Consider the following 8,430-nt stretch of genomic DNA (forward strand, 5'->3'; position numbering starts at 1 on the left):
GATAATATTACAAGTGGGATATAAATAAATGAAAAGTTAGCAAAAAACCTATCTGTTCCATGCTACCTCCCAGCAGGGCAGTCTTCATAATTCTCTTGGCCTCCTCTTTTATATCATGCAATTTCCTTGAAAAATGCCCATCAGCACCCCACATTTCTACTTCCTTGGATGCCTGAGGAAATTTGGCATGTCACCAGCATCCCTAAACAGCTTCTGATGCACAGCTGTTAGCATCCTATCAGGGTACAAGAAGCTGATCCACCCAAAGGCCACAAGAAACTGCAGAGCATTGTTAATGTGGCTCAGACAATCACACACACACACCCCTCCTTCCATTCACTTTATTTATAATTTCCACCATCTTGGAAAAGCAGCCAATGGCATGTTAAAATATTCATCCCACCCTGGGTCTCTTCAACCCACTCCCGCACGAATATGAGATTGTGCACCATCAGATTCAATGTAAGTTTCTTTCCTGCTGTTATTAGACTGTTGAATTAAACCCAAAACAGTTAAATTATGTTGCCTTTGTTTTGAACCAACTGGGCCTTCTCTGCATCTCTGCATTTTGTACATTTGTAGTTTGTCTAACTTGTATTATATTTTAGATGTCTACTGGTTTGCTCACAAAACAACCACAATTCCTACACCTCTCTGCACCTTGGTAGATGGGACTACAAACGTTTTTTTTTAAACTCTTGAATGCAATAGGTGTGCTTTCCAGTAGCTGTTAACCATTGGGATATGGGAGGAAACTTAAACATCCAGTATCAAGTAATGCAGTCACAGAGAAAATGTCCAAACTCCACATTAAAAAAAAACTGGTAACAGTGACAATGTACAACAAGAGAAAACATGAGAGAGCTCAACCTCAAAATTACAAAGGTTTGACCTGATGAAGCTGTGGTGAGAATGTGGAAGTACTATAAAACCCCTGTTACCCGGGATTCAACCAACTGGCAGCCCCCAAGCCATGGGCAAAAAAAAAATTGAGGAAAATAAATAGGACATAAATATGGGAGTTTAAAACTGGCATATCTCACTATTAATTCACTAATCACATACCTCACAATCTGAAGTTGTCTACCAGGAATTCTCATTTAACATGTTGTATCTTCTTTACATCCAAAAAGGTGGTGATTGAAGACACTACATGTTGGGCAGAGAAGGATTCAGGCTACAAGATGGATTAAATGATATAGACATTGTATGCAGATTCTGAGCCCAGAGGCAGAGGACTACTGAAATAAAATGAATGACACATAATATCCAAAGAGGAGTCATCCACTCATATTGAGGGGATGTGGAGTCAACACTTCATTGCAGTTGAAGAGATCTCTGTGGAAAGAAGATGTCATGTCCAGTCTGTTCAGGTTATGTTTTTGTTTTTCACTCCCTTTATTCATCATTTCCTGCTTTGTTTTGTTAATCCTGTCACATTTGTGGCCCAAAATGTGAAATTGATAGCACCATCAACACATGATTTACCCGTTAAATATCGGCGAATATTTATTTCTCTGCTTCCATTATTCCACCATTCTGCGGCTGCATACATCGCGCGCATGCCCTCTGACCTCCGGTCGGGTTAATAGCTCAACCTCTATCTGCATACATCTCATGCATATTCATTATCATGACATCCCTCCTTTCACCGGAAATAAACTTTATGTGTCTTAACCTTTCAATCTAAGTGTATATCTTGTAAGAATATCACCGAACATAATACATTGCTGTGTTTCTTTCTGTTAAAATGCAAACACTTTAACACTATCAATAGCATTTTTCTGCCTTCCAAACCAACAAAAGCAACATCAAATTCCCTCTTCACAAAATGTAATGTAATCATGTTATAACCAAATGTAACATAATGGCTCAACATTTCTTCTGTAGTTATACTAATACAATGGTCACCTCTTTTGCAAAACGTAAGCATTTAAAATTATACGCCCCACATATTTCCTTCCCCTTTATTTTTCATGACTTTTTTTTTCCGTTCTATAAAACCACATATTTAAATTCCAATACTTTTGTTTTTTTTTCATTTAATACCAAATAGTCGACCAAAACAAAAATGCAATTCTTACAGCACTCATACATGTACTTTATGATGTATTTATCAAAATCACTGTCCAAATGTTCCCATTATCATTCCTCCTCCTGCATCAAAATACTTCTGATTGTTGGTTACTGCTACTGATGGTCCAAAGTCAAACAGCGTCAAATATAAAATAAATGTTCGGCACACAGTTTTCTTTTTCTAATAACGCTAAACACAACAAAACAGCGATGATCCAGGTAATCATAGCACAACTTTGTAAAGATCTCTTTCTCGGAGTTCGCGATGGTTTTCTTCCTGACATCCACATATGCACATTCACTGTGTGTTTCACAAGGGCAGCGTTCGGCGTACACCCTTTACATTATTTCTCTTATTTTTTTTTCACACAATCACCACACATTTCCACTTTTCCTTGGCATGTATCATTACTGCGCTTCCACTGAATCAATGCACTTTTTTTTTCTTAATTGAAACTCATTCCAACTGTCACAAACTTTCACTTTCATGATAAGGCAGACATGATTAGAAATATGGCACAAAATCTTCATATCGCTTAGGTGGTTTCCTTTTCCGTCTCAGCCTTCCTGCAATGCTACTGTCGCGACTTGGTTGCTCACTCTCAGCACCGGAAATACTGCTCGCTACGGCCTCTGGTGTTTCTGGTACTCTGGCCACTTCATCGGGAAAACTGGTAACTACCTCTGGAACGTCGTCTGGTCCCTCAGGTTGAGCAACTCGTACTGGATTTCCAACCACTTCACTCGGTGCTGCTCTGGATTGGTACTTCTTGACACCAGACATGTTTCTTTTGTAGAGGACTCCAGCTGGAGACCTGACTGTCACCATTCTGCCGCTTCTGGATACAACAGTGTAGGGTTGATGGTAATAAGGTGTGTCTAGTTTACCACCACTCTCTTGCCTCACAAGAACATTATCTCCAGGCATGATGTCTGAGTACAAGGCCCCACGCCTCGAGTGTGCATCCAGCTTTGCTGCCCCCTTCTTTTCAGCATCGTGGTCCCTCATCTCCTGGTCATCCCTGATTTCCTTCAGTTCGGGCATTTTTATGCAAATTTCCTCCCAAAGAGTACTTCTGCTGGACTTTTTCCTGTTGTTGCATGAGGGATTGCCCGATAGACAGCTACATAGGATAGCAATGCTTCTCTCCAGTTCTCTCCTTCTTCATGAGCGATCCGTAGTCGTTTTTCGATGGACTGATTTTGTCTTTCTACTTCTCCATTGGCTTGCGGCCATTTAAGAGTTACTTTGTGATGGTGGATGTCTGTGGTCCTCATATTTTCAGCAAATGTCTCTGAGATGAACTGTGGACCATTGTCAGAGTATAGCGTAACAGGCAATCCATGTCTCGCAAAGATCTCTGCCAATGCTTGTATCATTTTTTCAGTGGTCGTTGACCTCATCACAGAGTACTCATAGTATCTGCTACAGTAGTCCACCACTACCATGATTGACTCACCAATTGGTAAAGGTCCACGGTCCTGTCGGGAGTTGCGTACTCCGGATCGGCTCTGGGGGATTACTCCTACTTGTGAGTTGACACCCATGGGAGGTTTTGACAAATTTCTCCATGTCTTTATCACAACCTGACCACCATACTTTACTCCTGAGGTTTTGCTTGGTACCAACAATACCTAGGTGTCCTTCATGAGCTAATGATACGATCTTCGGTCTCAACCTCTGTGGTATCACCAATCTACAACCCCTCAACACACACTGCCTGATGCAACAAAGTTCATCTCTAATGGGAACATATGCCTTGTGATTGCACTTGTCCCATTGTCCACTTTGGATACATTCTCTAACTTCCATGAGTTCTGGGTCATATTCGGACTCTCTCTCGACTTCCCTCGTTGTCATAGCTCCCGGTGTTGACTGGATAGCTATGAAGTGTACAAAGCTCTCTGCTTCTGTCCCCAGTTCTGACTTGGATTGTGGGCATCCATCTTTCAACAATCTGGACAGTGGATCAGCAATGTTTGCTTTCCCAGCAATGTGGACTACTCTGTACTTATATGGTTGGAGTCTGAGCACCCATCGTTCTATCCTGGCACATAGTTTGGACCTGGCGGCATAAATCACCTCCAATGGTTTATGGTCTGTGATGAGTTCAAATTCAATGCCATACAAATATGCATGGAATCTCTCGCAGGGCCATACAAGTCCGAGTGCTTCTTTCTCTGTCTGAGAATATCTCCTTTCAACATCTGTCAAAGATCTGCTGGCATAGGCAATGATTCTTGGTCCCTCATCATGCGTCTGGACCAACACGACTCCTAAACCAACAGGGCTAGCATCCGCTATGACTTTGGTTGGTGCATCCGGATCATAATACCTAAGAGTATCGGCATTCGTCAGACTTTGTTTCAGAGCTGTGAATGCTTCCTTCTGCTCAGGGCCAAAATGGAATGGTACACCTTTCCTGGTTAGTTTCCTCAGTGGTTCTGCCAGTGTAGCAAAGTTAGGGATGAACTTTGCGCAATAATTGACCAATCCCAAGAAATGCCTCATCTCCGTTGCATTCTGGGGTTCATGTGCATCGGCAACAGCTTTCACCTTGGCATCAGCTGGGTTCAGTCCTTCCCGTGTAAGCCTGTGTCCCATGAAGTCCATCTCTGAGACACCGAACTGGCACTTGTCTCCATTCACAGTAAGGCCTGCCCCCTGTAGTCTTGATAGCACAAGCCTCAACCGTCTGTCATGCTCTTCCTGTGTAGCCACATGGACTATGATGTCATCAGAAATGTTGGCGACTCCAGGAATGCCTTGAATCACTTGATGGATTTCTTACTGGTAGATCTCAGGAGCTGCATTGATGCCAAACGATAGCCTCTTGTACCAGTACAATCCACAGCGAGTCACAAATGTTGTCACGTCCCTGGATTCTGGGTCCGGTTCTAGTTGATGATAGCCCCATTTTAAATCGATTTTTGAGAACACCTGACTGGTTGTTAACTCCTGGAGTACTTCTTCTACTGTTGGTATGGAGTGTCGTTCTCGAATTATAGCTTCATTGGCCATCCTCATATCAACACACAGTCTCATGTCATCATTTGGTTTGGGCATGACCACTACTGGGCTGACCCATTGCGTTGAATGTTCTACAGGTTCAATAATGTCTTGCTCAATCAACTCTTTGATTTTGGCCTCGACTTTCCCACAAAGTCCAAATGGGGTTCTGCGCACTGGTTGCGCCTTGGGTTTGACCATTTTGTCCACTGCTAGCTTTAGTTGTCGACATTACAGCTTTCCTACTCCCTGGAAAACTGCGGGGAATTCTTGCTTCATATCCTCGTATGGCTGAACTGAATTTACACGAGCTTCAATATGAAGTATTACCAGATCTTGCGCCATGCGTCTACTCAGCAATGGTTCTCCCCTTTTGTCTATGACAACAAACTCTGCTTCGGTGTGCTTGTCACCAGCTCCAACCGTCGCAGTGAAACATCCAATGGTCTGCAATGGCTTGGTTGCTGTGTATGGATACAGTTTCTTTGAACACTTCTTTGATGTACAAATGATCTTTTTTTTTCAATTTCTCCCATAAGTGTCGGTCAATTACATTACTGTCACTGCCTGAGTCTATAATGACCGGAACTGTCACACCACCAATTATCACTGGGACTTTCTCATGATGGTCATCATTCAATGTAAACTGATAGTATTTCTGCCCATCCTGGTTGTTGTCATCATCGTCACTTTCTGGGTCACCTTCTATATGGCGAATAGTGCCTTGCTTTCTCTGTCCATAATTGCCTTTCTTTCCAGGAGACTTTCCTTTCCCCCAAGCTTTGCCCTTAGAAGCTGTACTCTTCCCATTCTGGTTTGCATTTGACTTGCTTTTGCACTTCTTTGCAAAGTGGTCTTTACCTCCACACTTTCTACAAACTTTGCCTTTTGCTGGGCAGCATGGGTCTTTTCCAAAATGACCTCTGTCTCCACATCAGTAACACTCCAAGTCACGTGTCGGCATATTTCTTGGCTGGCTATGGCTATGCGTGAGCCTATTTACTTGTTGACCAACTTTGTCTTTAATGGGCTGGCTTGAGTTGTCTTTCAGTTTCATGGTATGAAATTGCCCCTCAACAGCCTCTAATGCAGCAGCAATTGCTAAAGCATTGGTAAGTTTCAACTCACCCCCTTTTTACAGCAGTCGCCTTCTGAGTTTGTCTGATCTGCAGTGCTGCACGACTTGATCCAAAAACTGGTTGTCCAAATCAGTTGCCACGTAATTGCATCCAACAGCCAGTTGTCGCAATCTCGTCACGTACTGGGTGACCGTTTCCCCATCTTTCTGTTTTGTGAAACAAATGGCGTTGAAATGTGGCATTTGGTGTCACCACATAGTGTGCATTCAATGCATCTACAGCTTTCTTGTATTCCACCTTCCTTCCAGTATTCGAAAGCGTCTTAAAAGTTTCCCGAACTGCAGGTCCTGCAGTGAGGAGCCCTCCGCTACGCTTTCTGCTCCGCCGTCCTCCCATCGAGAAATAGACCATGACTGTCGGCGTAAGCTTCGAACTCTTCAAGCCATGCCTTCCACTTCACGCTCACAGTGCTTGCATCGCCCGTCAGGTCAAAATGAGAAACACCGTGAAGTGCTAGAAATTCAGCTCCAGTGACTGCCATGATGAAACGTTCCAGCTTAAAGCCATGGATTCAAAATCCAAAATGTTTCTCCTCTTCGCCAATGTCACATTTGTGGCCCGAAATGTGAAATTGATAGCACCATCAACATATGATTTACCCGTTGAACATCGGCGTGTATTTATTTCTCTGCTTCCATTATTCAACCATTCCGCGCCTGCATACGTCGCGCGCATGCCTGTGACCTCCGGTCAGGTTAATAGCTCAACCTCTATCTGCATACATCTCATGCATATTCATTATCATGACAAATCCTTGTCTCATTCCAGGTTCCCATATCCTGTCTGGTTTCCCTCCTGTGTGATTACCCACCTGTGTCTTGTTATCTGCCCCACCCCCTTGTGTATATAAGCTGTGTGCTCTCTTCCCTTTTTTGCTAGTTTGTCTCAGCCCTTTGTTGCAAGTAGCCTTCCCTAGTGTTGGCCTAACTTGTGAGTATTTTTGATCTTTTAATCTTTGGACTTTTTTGGAAATTTTTTATTTGTTGAATAGATTAAACATACAGCTTAGAATAAACAAAATGCACACATGATTTTTCTAATGTAAATAACCCCTACAATCTCTCTACTCTATAACCCACCCCTCCCCACCCCCCTCTATTCTACCCACAGAAAGAAAGGAGATCACAGAACCACTAACATGTGGAAAGGTGGACTTAATGATTCAACCCCATGTCATCAAAATATAGTCTCCAAGTTTTAACAAAAAATGAATAATTATTACATAAATTATCTTTTCCAGAAATCTCATTTCCAAATGCCATCTCTGAATATGCATATTGGTCTCATTTTTCCACTTAATTGCCAAACATTTTCTAGCCACAGCTAAAGCCAGTCTCAAAAAAGCAATTTAAAATTTATTTACATGAGATGTATGCTTTATTACAGAATAAAATGCTTAAGATGAGTGTTCAAAAATCTAGATTAAAATGGCAGGGGGGGGGAGATTTAGCTTTATCTATGTCTCAGGATGATTGGATGAATTTGTAAGGATAGTTTGGCAAATTTAAATGTAAGGTATTGATTGGTTCATTATGATTTTATTCATCAATTATATTTAACTCCAGAGAAGTTAAGGAAATGTAAGTTTATTTCCTTGGATTTGTGTTTTAGATGTCATAAGGAAGTTGGTTCTTAAATTTTACTTGGTTATGTGAGACAGTGAAACCCTTTTTGGAAAAAGATTTTAAAACCTATTTTTAAATTGAAGTTTCCACGAGATCATTTAGTAATTTTCTGAGTTATATTAAAAGATTGATTCATTTGACTCTGTCTTGCCTTGCTGATTTGTTTGCATTTGCTGATCGACCACATGTGATTCATTGTAAAGATTCTGATAAATTGCTTTAAGTGAATTTGATCTGAGTCATGTGTTTGGGTCTATCTCTTTGTGCTTAACTCCTTGATAGAAGAGATCAGCTGATCAATTGTGATAATTGGTTGTTGTTAACTTGTTATGTATGTGTAGAGCTCGTCGAAAGAACCAAAGACTTGTTGATCCAAACCAAGGCTTTTATTAGCAAAAGACAGGAGCTCTTCACAGGTGAAGATTTATTTTCCCCTCCCAATTTTTGTCAGTTTCTTCCAGATGTTGAGACACAATCATACAATTCTAGCAAAGCTTAACAATTAGAAAACCTTTCAATTATGAATTCCACTCTTCCACCAGAGATTACTGATATTGACAATACATGTCTCCCCTTTCAT

This window comes from Narcine bancroftii, chromosome 7, assembly GCF_036971445.1.
Source record: "Narcine bancroftii isolate sNarBan1 chromosome 7, sNarBan1.hap1, whole genome shotgun sequence".
Classification (NCBI taxonomy): Eukaryota; Metazoa; Chordata; class Chondrichthyes; order Torpediniformes; family Narcinidae; genus Narcine; species Narcine bancroftii.